The sequence below is a fragment of the Lynx rufus genome, unplaced genomic scaffold, assembly GCF_022079265.1.
Source record: "Lynx rufus isolate CCGP_SWC_20201006 ecotype Redwood Valley unplaced genomic scaffold, mLynRuf1.p SCAF_8, whole genome shotgun sequence".
Classification (NCBI taxonomy): domain Eukaryota; kingdom Metazoa; phylum Chordata; class Mammalia; order Carnivora; family Felidae; genus Lynx; species Lynx rufus.
Window position 1 is genome coordinate 119,399,287 of NW_025814896.1, and position 11,491 is coordinate 119,410,777.

Below are 11,491 nucleotides of genomic sequence, written 5' to 3' on the forward strand. Positions count from 1 at the left end.
GAATACAAAACAGAAAGGACCTGGGGAGTACTTGTTGAGATATACTTAGAATAAAGCCTTGAGAAGACAATATGTAACTTGGTATGAATAACCTATAAACCTGGAAACTGTACTTTCTGGGGAATACAAGTCTTATCAAGTCTCAAAACACTGCACCTTGCTATTTTGGGGCCAGCATAACACATCTCTGTACTTAGCAGTGGTCCTGTCACTTAAAGGTGTTAATAGGATGCCCAAACTGGGAGCTCTCAGCCGTGAACCCTACCCATCTAAAATCAGAACAAATCAGAGACTAAATCAGAGTCCCTGATAAGTGGCAATAATCCACAGGAAAGGGGTTGGGGCTAGCAGCTGTCTGCCAAGAGACTTGTGCTGCAGAAAAGTCTAGCTACACACTACATATTACACCACTGGAGATAAGCCTTCAGTGAGACACTCCTCACATGGGAACAGATATTTAATTCCATCCAGCGGTCCAAGGCCTGCCCCTTTCACATGGCACAATGCATGTTAGTCCAACTATGGTCTTGCTGACTCAGAGCAGCTAAGGTTTCATTCTTACCAATCAGGAAACCCCACTTAAATGACAAGGTGACCAGGACAATCACACCCTCAAGACAAGATGAATGCCTCTCTGCTAATTACTCTCTCAGGTGATGGAGCATCTCCAGCTAGCCATGCCCAAAGATTTGTTCACTAATAATCCCAGGTGGCTAGGAAGGCCTCCACCCCATCTGGGACAAGGGTTTGGGTAGTCAGAACCATCCTGACGAGGCAGATTCTGCTCAGCAAACATTTATGGCAGCATATGCCAAGTTGTGTGACCGGCCATATGTCCCTCAACTCTAAGACCTGAATCCCCAGTGCTCAGAGGTGAGTAGACACCACCACTGGTGGAGGGCAGGTATCAGTCCTCTGGGCTGGGCCATGGAGGCAACACACGATGTGTGTGCGTGCACAAGAAAGACGAGGCGAGAGGACAGCTACTGGGCCACCCCTCCCTTCACAGCCAGGAGCTCCATGGACCTGGTGTGGCAAAGAGGGGAGCTGCCCAGTCTGTCCCTGCAGGGGGCTTCTGCCCATCAGGTGGCTACTGGTGGGCACCCAACTTTCTCTATCCTTGGAAGAAAAAGGACCTCTGAGCTGATGGCTGAACGGAACATGCCAAAGGCAAAGGGAGAAAGGAGTTTGCGCAGGCTTGAGCACAGTCTTTCAAAAAGAGTTCAGATAGGTACACAACCACCAAAACATGACAGCGAGCCTCAGATAAGGCCTCCAGGACACTGGGGAAGAAAGCCCACCCAAAACAGAGCTCTGTTATACAGGTTTTACTGAAACCTTCTGATAAATTTAAACAGCAAAAGGTAAGAGGCAAGGAAGACTATCTTAAGATACTTTCTTTTCATATGTATATTTTTTTACGTCTCATTTGAGTCAAGCGAGAGTACTTCTCTGGATGATGGACTTGGGCATCTAGGCCATGTTTTTGAGTCACACACCTACACGATATTCCAGGCATGTTCTCTCTCAAAGAAGAAATAAAGTGGTATCTAAAGAAACACATTCAAAAAGTGTTTTTGATAATAGTGAAACCAAATAATGATAAATAAATTAAATATCTCGTGATTTTCTTTGAGATTGTCTACTACATGGAATCTATAAAGCACTGTTTTAATGTTTATTTACTTTTGAGAGAGAGAGAGAGAGACAGAGCATGAGCAGGGGAAGGGAGGGGCAGAGAGAGAGGGAAACACAGAATCCGAAGCAGACTCCAGGCTCTGAGCTGTCAGCACAGAGCCCAACGTGGAGCTTGAACCCATGAACCATGAGCTCACGACCTGAGACGAAGTCGGACACTCAGCCGACTGAGCCACCCAGGAGCCCCTATAAAGCACTAGTTTAAAAGTTTTATAATAAAAGTTATAATTGCTTAACAGAACAATTTTAGGAAACCGTAAAAAGCACTATGAAAAAACTGCATCTATTTATAATCCCATGCTTAAGTGATATCACTTAAGATTATCACCTATGGTTTGGCATATGCCCTTCTAACCTCTTTTCACATTTTTCTTTATAAAATGGTATCATTCTTGACATACTATTTTGCATCCGTTTTTTTCACTTATTATATCTAAAGTTTCCGGTATCAATAAATATTCTGGGGTGCCTGGGTGGCTCAGTTGGTTAAGCATCCAACACTTGATTTCAACTCAGGTCATGATCTCACAGTTTGTGAGTTCGAGTCCCACGTCTGGCTCCTTGCACTGACAGTGCGGAGCCTGCTTGGGATCTTCTCTCTCTCCCTCTCTCTTTGCCCCTCCCCCCTCTCAAAAATAAATAAATAAACTTAAAAAAATTCTTCTACAAGATTTTTAATGTACGTGCGGTGTGTGTGTGTGTGTGTGTGTGTGTGCACGCACAATATTTTATCTGGGTAAGCCTGACCAATCCCTAATTGTTGATCCTTTGGCTATTTTAACTGTTTGATATTATTTATAATGTTACATTAATAAAACTCCTTGTATAAGTATTTTTGTATACACCCTTGATTTTCTAAATATTCTTAGAATGGTAATTTTTCATCTAAGGATATATGTCCTTTTAAGGCTTTTGACATCCATTGTCAACATTACTGAAGCAATGTTTCTTGCTCAGTTATTTTAAACATACCACACAGTGGCGTGTATCTCCCATACACACGAAAGAGTTTCAGTAAAAAAAGTAATTTTACTTGGAGTTGAAACATTTTAGATAGGTCACGTCCTATTTACTTTGGGCAAATGAGGCATCCAGAGCTCAAAATGCTGATGTTACATTACGCCTGTTTAGCAAAGCTGATAGGACGTGACGCTAGTGAGAAAAAGACTCAGGGCTTAGGCTGGTATTGGCTGGTCAACTCCACACAGAGGAAAAACCATCCTTGGCCACAGGATGCCTCTCCAACCTTAGCCAACTGTCGCAAATTTGTACTTTTGGCCAAAGGGGAAGATTAGGTGATGGAATGTGGATTACTCAGCATGACCCATCCTAACTCCTGGTTGAGCGAGTCAAAGCATGCGTCTGAATGGTAGGTGTGCCCTCTTTCTATACTGGATAGGACATTTGGCTAGGAAACACAATTGAATATTGGAATACTGATGATGAATTCAACTGGGCAAGAGGAAGGGACTGTTCTTAAGAAGGGAAGGAAAAGACGAGGAAGAGGTGGGGAGGTAGCAGGTCAATGAAGCATGCTGGGCTGCCAGGGAAGCAGCCACTTTGGAGTTTCCTGCCCTTACGTAAGAGGCTGGCTTCGTGTAAACTGGCTCGGCCGACCGGAGGGAAGCAGGCTAACCCTGTCTGTCCCGTGCACTGAAGGCTCCGAGTAAAGGCAACGGCTTCTTTGGTACCAAAATGTGCTCAGTGAAAAACAACCACTGATGGGGCACCTGGGTGGCTCAGTCGGTTAAACATATGACTCTTGGTTTCGGCTCAAGTCATGATCTCACGGTTTGTGAGACTGAGCCCCACGTGGGCTTCTAGCGCAGAGCCTGTTTGGGGTTCTCTCTCTGTCCCTCCCCCTCCCCCTCTCTGTCAAAATAAATAAATACACTTAAAAAAAAACAACCACTGCTAACTCTGTTGGTCTGCATTAAACTAAAAAAGCATACATGTCTCTCAAAACAATTCACATATAGAAGCACATAAAGTAAAAGTTCCCCTCTGAGTCTCCCTTTCCCTCCTCCACACCCAAGTTCTGCTTCCAAGAGGTAAAACCTACTGTGTTTATCTTTTCAGTCTTTAGATGCCTACACCTGGGCATTTTCTTCCCAAGTGACACTTGTAGGACTTCAAGTTCACTTGTGTTCTGGGCCTGACTGATTTGCCCTGGCTCCTTAATTACTCGGTAGTCTCTGCCTTGATCCCATCTTCCCATCTGGAGATGTTGCCTTCCAAGATGACCTCCCTCTACCTCTCCTCACTAGAAAGAAGGCTTCCCTCCTAAGATGGACAGCTCCCTTCCCTGGCCCTCCAGCTCTCCCGGGCGGGCAGGCGCAGAAGCTGGCCTGAGCAAGGTCGCCCACGCGGGCTCCATCTCGAACAGTCGAGAAAGTGCATGAAAGCCACGGGAACTCTAGTCACAACGGAGAGCTCAGCGGCTTTTTCATTTCAAATTAAGCTCACTCCCCAGACTGGCCTCCCCAACTGGAGGACCCACTGCCCCCAAGACACACACAAACACACCAAGTCGGCACTCTCCTAGTCAAGTGCTCCTGCCCTGCCAGGCCTTCAGACAACCAGGTCAGCTGCATCCATGGACACAAAGGGGCATTTCATATACTCCGGTTTTGGCAGTTGGAATAACACTGCAAGTGCCAGGTTTCACAGGACAAGTCTTCTCTCTGTGCATGTCAAACATGACGAGAGAGCTGCTGGGAGATGGGGGCTGCTGAATTGAGGGTCCAAGATGGATTTAAGTCATGATACAATTTTGAAAGTAGGGTTTTTTATTTTATACACTAGCAATACAAAATAGTGGTTGCTATCTCTTGTTCAGCAGGTACTTTACGTACTTTCTTTCGTGTAATCCCCACAACAACCCTGAAAAACAGGTAGGTTATCACCCCAGGCTTGCAGGTGAGGAACTGGCACTCGGACGTTCCACAGCCCCCCAAGGCCAGGAAGTGGCAGGACTGGCATTTGAATTCAGGTCTGTCTGCTTCCAGAGGCCAGACCGCCTCACTTTCTCAAGGAGAGGGGTTAGAGATCTCACCGGGGCTTCCAGGAACTACAGAAGGTTACGGTCTGGGAGCTGGAAGATAACCCAGTTTTCTCCTCCTCTTGGCCCCTTTCAGCCCTCTGCATCCGGCTTCCTGGGATGCAGCAGCCTCACAGATGAGGAGTTGAGAGGGCTTCAAATACCCACCTTCCCATTTACTTTATATTAGATGATGCAAATTTTTGAAAGCAAAACCTTCCTCAGGTCAGAGTGTGTGAGACAAAATTATTATTTTTAAGGCAGCAAGAATAAATATTTAATTAGACAGCAGGACACTAGATTTTACCTAGCTTTGCAACATCTCAGACAATAAAACAAGTCTTTGTCTGTGGGACTAATTACAGACTAGTAAATTATTTTTATTAAAAGCCTTTGGAATATTAAACATGAGGGGTGGGGCAAGGTAGTAGTGTAGACTAGCTCTAGTCTAGAAATCTGGGTTCTAATCCTGACTCAGCCACTAATAACCACCAACATTCACTTGTATGGTATATACAGTTTACAAAGTGTTTTTACATACTTTCTACATTAGTTGGATGACCTCAGGCAAATCACTTAACTTTTAATGTCTCACGCTAAAATCTGGAAAAGAGAACATTGAACTACATCAACTGAAGTCCCCTCTACTTCTAACATCACACAGGGGTCGGGCATGTGCTTTAGGATCTTTCTGAACGTGTCTGTAAACAAGGGCAGACGCATGCCACTTTAGAAAAATACTATTTTCGGGGCGCCTGGGTGGCGCAGTCGGTTAAGCGTCCGACTTCAGCCAGGTCACGATCTCGCGGTCCGTGAGTTCGAGCCCCGCGTCGGGCTCTGGGCTGATGGCTCGGAGCCTGGAGCCTGCTTCCGATTCTGTGTCTCCCTCTCTCTCTGCCCCTCCCCCGTTCATGCTCTGTCTCTCTCTGTCCCAAAAATAAATAAACGTTGAAAAAAAAAATTAAAAAAAAAAAAAGAAAAATACTATTTTCTGTTCAGCTTCTGAAAGATGTTATCCAGCTAAGTTCACATATAGCTCATAAGACGTTTGCTGCCAGCTAGTTGGCTCAGCTTCTGGAAGGTACCATATTAAGGTCTTGGGTTGGATGCCTACATAGGAGCTTTCCTCTGTTCAATAGTCAACTCCTATGCCTACTGGCAGTCAATCATCTTACACACATAAACCCATAAAGTAGGTTGGCTTGGGGGAAGGATTTGACGAAATCCGTCCTCACAGTGCAGGCACCCTCTGGATGGTAGGGCAGTAATGGCATCATCACATACCCAGAGATATTACAAACATCATCCCTTCTCAGTTCTAAGACACATGAAGCCTCCTTCAAGTCTTGCCACTTCCTGGCTATGTTAATGGTCCTGAAATTAGGATATGCCTTAGAATCAACATATATATTTTGATCTGGTTGTGTTAAACGATTTTACTAAGAGCTGTCGGTAAATTGCTGGGGTGTCTTAGAATCAGGGAAATATGATGCTATGAAACCACCACATGGACTACATAGAGGTAGGTCTAACTTGATTCAAATCATGCCCGTCTCCCTGATCCTAACAATTACATTCAGTAACAACTGGATAGGCAATGTATAAGGCACAGGGATCAGTCCTGTTTCCCAATAGTAGCCATTTCAAAGGCATTCCATCATTATCCCATAAAACATCGGTATGGATTTCAAAGGCAAATTAACCCATATAAAAATCACTGTGATGCTCTGAAAACGTACCGTCCCACAGCAAACTGGAAAGGGAACATTTTACTCACACCCTCCTCATCTATCTAGCCTCGACACATTTTCTTGCTTCTTAATTCACAACCCTCCACCCCAGTAATATCGCCGATTCCCAAAATACACTCAACCCAGGAGGAGCAGCTCTCCAGCACAGCTGTCTGCTCCTGCCCTGCCCGGGTATTTCGGTGAGCTATGCAACACAGAGGACCACACAGAAGGAATGCAACTCTCAGGCCCCACAGCTCCCATCGCCCCACAGGCAGGTGCATCCCGCCAAACCCCAGACTGGCATTCGAAACAGAAGAAACTGCATGGCTGCATGGGGGCTGTAGTTTTCCTGAACTTCATCTCTATGTTTAAAACTAGGGCGACAGCCGTCTTTGCTACTGTAAACTAATCTGATGGGCATGGGGGTGGGGAGTGGCTCCGAGGAGGCTGCCAATAGGCCATGATTGAGCAAAGTCAAGGAGCACAACCTTTATTTCTCACTGTTTGCAATCCCCCAGACTCCAAATTGGTGAGTCCTTCACCATGATTTTTCGAAGTAAACTCTCTACTCCTTTTGTAGTTTGGAGTAAAAAAACCACAAAGCTTCTTTTAGGGTTTAACTGGCTGATAGTTACACATATTTGCTAACAGCACACTGAAATCTGGAAGCCAAAAAAAAAAAAAAAAGAATCAAAGGAAGCTGGCAATGAGGAATGAGGTACATGCTTAGTAGTTAAGAGCCCTCAAGTTGAGACACGTTTATTAACAGACAGCTTCTGGCTATGGACACCAACTATGACTTCAGCTCCATTTCTGCTGGAAGAAGAAAACAGTTTGGATCCTCCAAGATCAGGAAACGCAGGGTGGGCAGGTGGATTGGTAACAAACATAACCCAGGGAGTTGTCCAAATATGCTAGAACCCCTATCAGGTGACAGCCCCCACAAAGATTCACAGCTGCAGGAGGCAGGGGGTACAGGCCTCAGACCTACACCATGGAGCAACCTCAGTTCTTCTTCCTCTCCACTCTGCACATGTTATGTTCAAACTCACTATCGCTCAGTTGGTTACTACATGGAATTTACAGGTATCAGAGATTGTCTTGCCACAAGCCCTCAACACACAAACAGTAAGCACCTGCTATGGATGAAATCAGGCTTATTTCTAAACCTCACAGTACACCAGGGTTGTACTGTATTAAAAAAAAAAAGTAGAAACGAAAAGAAAAACAAAAAGAGAGAGAGAGAGAAAAGCATACTAAATAGTACCGAAAGATGCTTATTCACAACACCACACCGGAAGCGCAGTAACTTCAGCTCCCCAATGCAACCTTCCTCCCGCCCCCCCCACTACTTCTAGTCCCTGTCCGTAGCACCAGCCAAGGCCATAGCCCAGCCCACTAGAAGGCCACCATGCACTAGCGGGTGTTCACTAAACACTAGCTGATCGCCATGGGGCTGAGTCCTCAGCAAAATCTATTCTGAAAGCCCCATGAGCTCTTAGCAGCCAGTCAGAACTGTCCAAACCTGCTTCCCCACACCAGCCGGGGCACGAGCTTGTGGGGTAAGAAACCTGAGGCCCCAAGGTTTGGGCAGGCAGAATGTCCCCCCTCCCCCAGTCTCCCCTCGCCTTCTCCCTTGTCACTCTTTTTCTGGCATATCACTGGGGAAAACCAGAGAGGCCGGAGGTGTCAGGCCCAAGAGGAGTAAGGAGAAGGGACAAGGGCGGACTGGAGGCAGTTCGGGGCTGTGGGGAGAGAACCAGTCCCGCGTGGAGGTGCGGTGGCGCCGCATCTCGTGGGGAAGGACCCCCCCCCCCCGCCCCGACTCCCCAACCCTGGGGTGGGTCCGGAGGGACGGCAGGGAGGGGGAGTGGCTCGGAGGCCTGACGGCCGCCGCCGGGAACCCAGGAGAGAGGGATGGAGGGACAGAGGCGGCGGGGGTGAGTCGCGGCTGGGGGGGCGGGGGCGCGGGTGGGGAGGCGAGGGGGGCAGCCCGGTTCCCCTCCCCCAGCCCGGGCCCGGGCCTCTCGCTGACTCAGCCCCACGGCGTCGGTCGCCTCGGCCGGGACTCACAGTGCGCGAGGCGGCTCCGGCGGAGGCGGCGGGGCGGGGAACAGGCGGCGGGGGCGCTGCGGCTGAGGCTGCGGCTCCGGCCGGAGGCTCCGGGGCGAGGGGTCCTGGCAGAGGCCGCCGCGGTCTCCGGCTTCAACGCACAGGGACTGCGGGGGAAGAGAGCACTGCGCAGGCGCGATGCGGCCACCGCTGTCAGTCCGAGAGGGGCGGGGCCAGGGCACCCGCCGTCTCCAAGGCAACTGGGCGGCGAGGAAAGGACAGCCCCAACCTCCACCTCTTAGCGACGGCGGCGGTTGGGGGGGGGGTTGGTGGGGGACAACGAGAACAGTCTCTCTACATTGTCATAGCAACAAGGAGAAGAAACCACCTCATAAATTTATGGTGGTACCGAGGGAGCGCTCTTACCTTGTCACCATGGCAACTGGGAACAGCCCCTGCCTTTTTCCTTAGCAACAGGGTAACAATTCCTCCGCCCTGTCTAACGAAGCGCAGAAGGAACAACCATTTACACCTGATTCCGTAGTAGCCAGATGACGGATTCTTATCTGCCTCACGGCTACTGCAAAGGAAAAAATTCGCGCATTATTTCTTCTCTTTCAGCAACGCACGAGAGCTCTAAGGCTAAGCTCCTCGCGGTTTATGGTTTTTCATCACAGCCCGTTACTCTAATCTCCGAGTTCAATTTTCCCCTCCCCGTGTTAAACATACCTTTTCGTCTTCTGCCAGAAAGTCTATACCTTTACCCCTAAATCGAGCTAACAGAATCGCCTATACACATATCTCTTGAGTTTTTATCAACCTCATTGTCTCTCCCAATGCATTTGTGAGCATTTCTTGTGTCTTCATCTTGTCCATTAGCTGGTTGAGATTCTATCTCCTCATAACTAGTTCCCTCCCTGATATGTTCACTGGTGTCTCCAAATTCCCTATGCCAAGTCTGCTTTTATGGATCTCCCCATATTTTCTAGAGCCCTCTTCTTCCTCTCCACGCCTGCTGTCCTTGTTCTTCAGTGCTCTGTCCAGGGCTCCACTGTGCTCACCCGCTTTGTGATTTCATCAGCTTGGTTCTCTTCCTGCAGATGATTTCTGGCTCTGTCTCCCTCAGCCCTGACTCCCACAGATGTCTGAGGTCACCTCTGTAGCCACCATGAACATAGCTCTTTTATTACATACATCCAAAGACAGTGTTGTCTTTGGTTTACATTCTGTCTCCCCAATCAGACTACGTGCCCCTTGTGGGCAGGAATTCCTTCAGCATCTAGCACAGAATGTGACACATAGTAGATTTCCCCATAAATACATAGTGTTGATGTAACTGAATCGAATGAAGACAAAGATTTCCTTGAAAATTCTTCAAGACTTTCTTTGACCCCCAAAGAAATGGGTGAAGGGAGTCAAAAGGTTAAAAAAAAAAAAGGTTTTCATTCTTTCTCACTTTCTCTGACCAAACTGCCTCAGAGTCTCCATCAGTGTTTTCCTTATGACCTTAATGCATATTTAATCTTTAATACTCCTGTTAGAACTCCCTCACTCCCTGAGCTCTCCATCTTAATGCTAAAATTCTAGTCATCTCTTAACTGAAACTCTAGCATTCTGTATTTCCTGAATCCTCGCCTCTAGCTAGTGTCCCTTCTACACTATCCCAAGTGCATCCACCAAAGAAAATTACCTCACTGGGTACTGATCTCCTCCATGACTCCTGTCAGCCTCTATAATCAGTGTAAGCCCTTCACACCTTACCATTCTATCATCTGCTGACCCAGCTTGGATCAAGCCCTCTAGGTGTGCATCCCTGAATGCTGCTGGGCTCGTTGGCATACTGGAGACACTGCATTCTCTTCAAATGACTCAGAAGTAAGAATTCATTCTTTTCCCAGTGTCCCTGCTTGGCTCTCAGAGATTCCATCCCAGGACTATGGGTGCTAAAGGATTCTGGGCCCATTTTCTCAGGGGAGAAGGAGAAGGCAGCCTATCATAAGTAGAGTATGAAAAGAGAGGCACACAGCAAGTGTTGAGTCAAGACCGTCTCCTCCTATCCAAGGCAACTCTCAGAATGGAGAGGGTTCCTTGTAGAGGTTAATCCTCAGGACAGAGGCGCCTGGGTGGCTCAGTCGGCTAAGCACCTGACTTTGGCTCAGGTCATGATCTCACGGTCTGTGGGTTTGAGCCCCGTGTTGGGCTCTGTGCTGACAGCTTGAAGCTTGGAGCCTGCTTTGGATTCTGTGTCTCCCTCCCTCTCTGCCCCTCCCCAGCTCACAGTCTGTCTCTTGAAAATAAGTAAACATTAAAAAAAATCCCCAGGACAAATCAAGGAGTTAGGAGAGTGAAAACCCAGGCCATACTTTTTCCTAGCAACAGAATTGGAGAATGGAATTGTTCCTAACTGTATCTGTAGGGTGTCTGGATGCTATAAAGACAAGGGGAAATTTTCAGATTCAGTGTATTTTGTGTCTCCATTCTGAAGTTCCAGCTCAGCTCCATGGTTGTAAGTGTAGACTTGGGTGGTGTAGACTGCCCCAAGTGATCGTGAGAAGAGACTATGTCCTTGTAGCCCCACATCTTTGCAGGGGATAGAGGACCACTATACAAAGAGTTCCTGCATACCTTTCACCCAGATTCTCCACCTTAACATTTTACCATGTGCCGGTTATCTGTTGCTACAAAATAAATCACTCCCAGTGTTTAAGATAATAACTGTTTCATTATTTCCATTTCTGTGGGATGGGGATTCAAAAAGAGCTCAGCGGGGTGGTTCTGGCTCAGAGTTTCTCCCACAAGTGCAGCAGTCACATGGTGGCAGGAGCTTAAATGGTAGGGGGTCAGCTAGACAACCCTCTCCCAGTTGTCTTAGAGCAAGCTTGATAACCACATGGTGTCTTCAGGGCTGTTGGACTACTCATCTCGAAGGTTTCAGGGTGAGAATGATAGTGAATAAGAGTAACTCTGC

General features: G+C 47.5%; 1 protein-coding gene across 1 annotated transcript in view; it reads right to left on the reverse strand.

The window, feature by feature from the left end:
- The window catches only part of MAPRE3 (microtubule associated protein RP/EB family member 3), a 54,032-nt gene extending 45,342 nt beyond the window's left edge, over positions 1-8,690 (reverse strand). The window contains exon 1 of the mRNA XM_047069042.1: positions 8,545-8,690. The gene's annotated coding sequence lies outside the window, so the exon portion shown is untranslated. The remainder of the gene's footprint in view (positions 1-8,544) is intronic.
- Between the last annotated feature and the right edge of the window lie 2,801 nt (positions 8,691-11,491).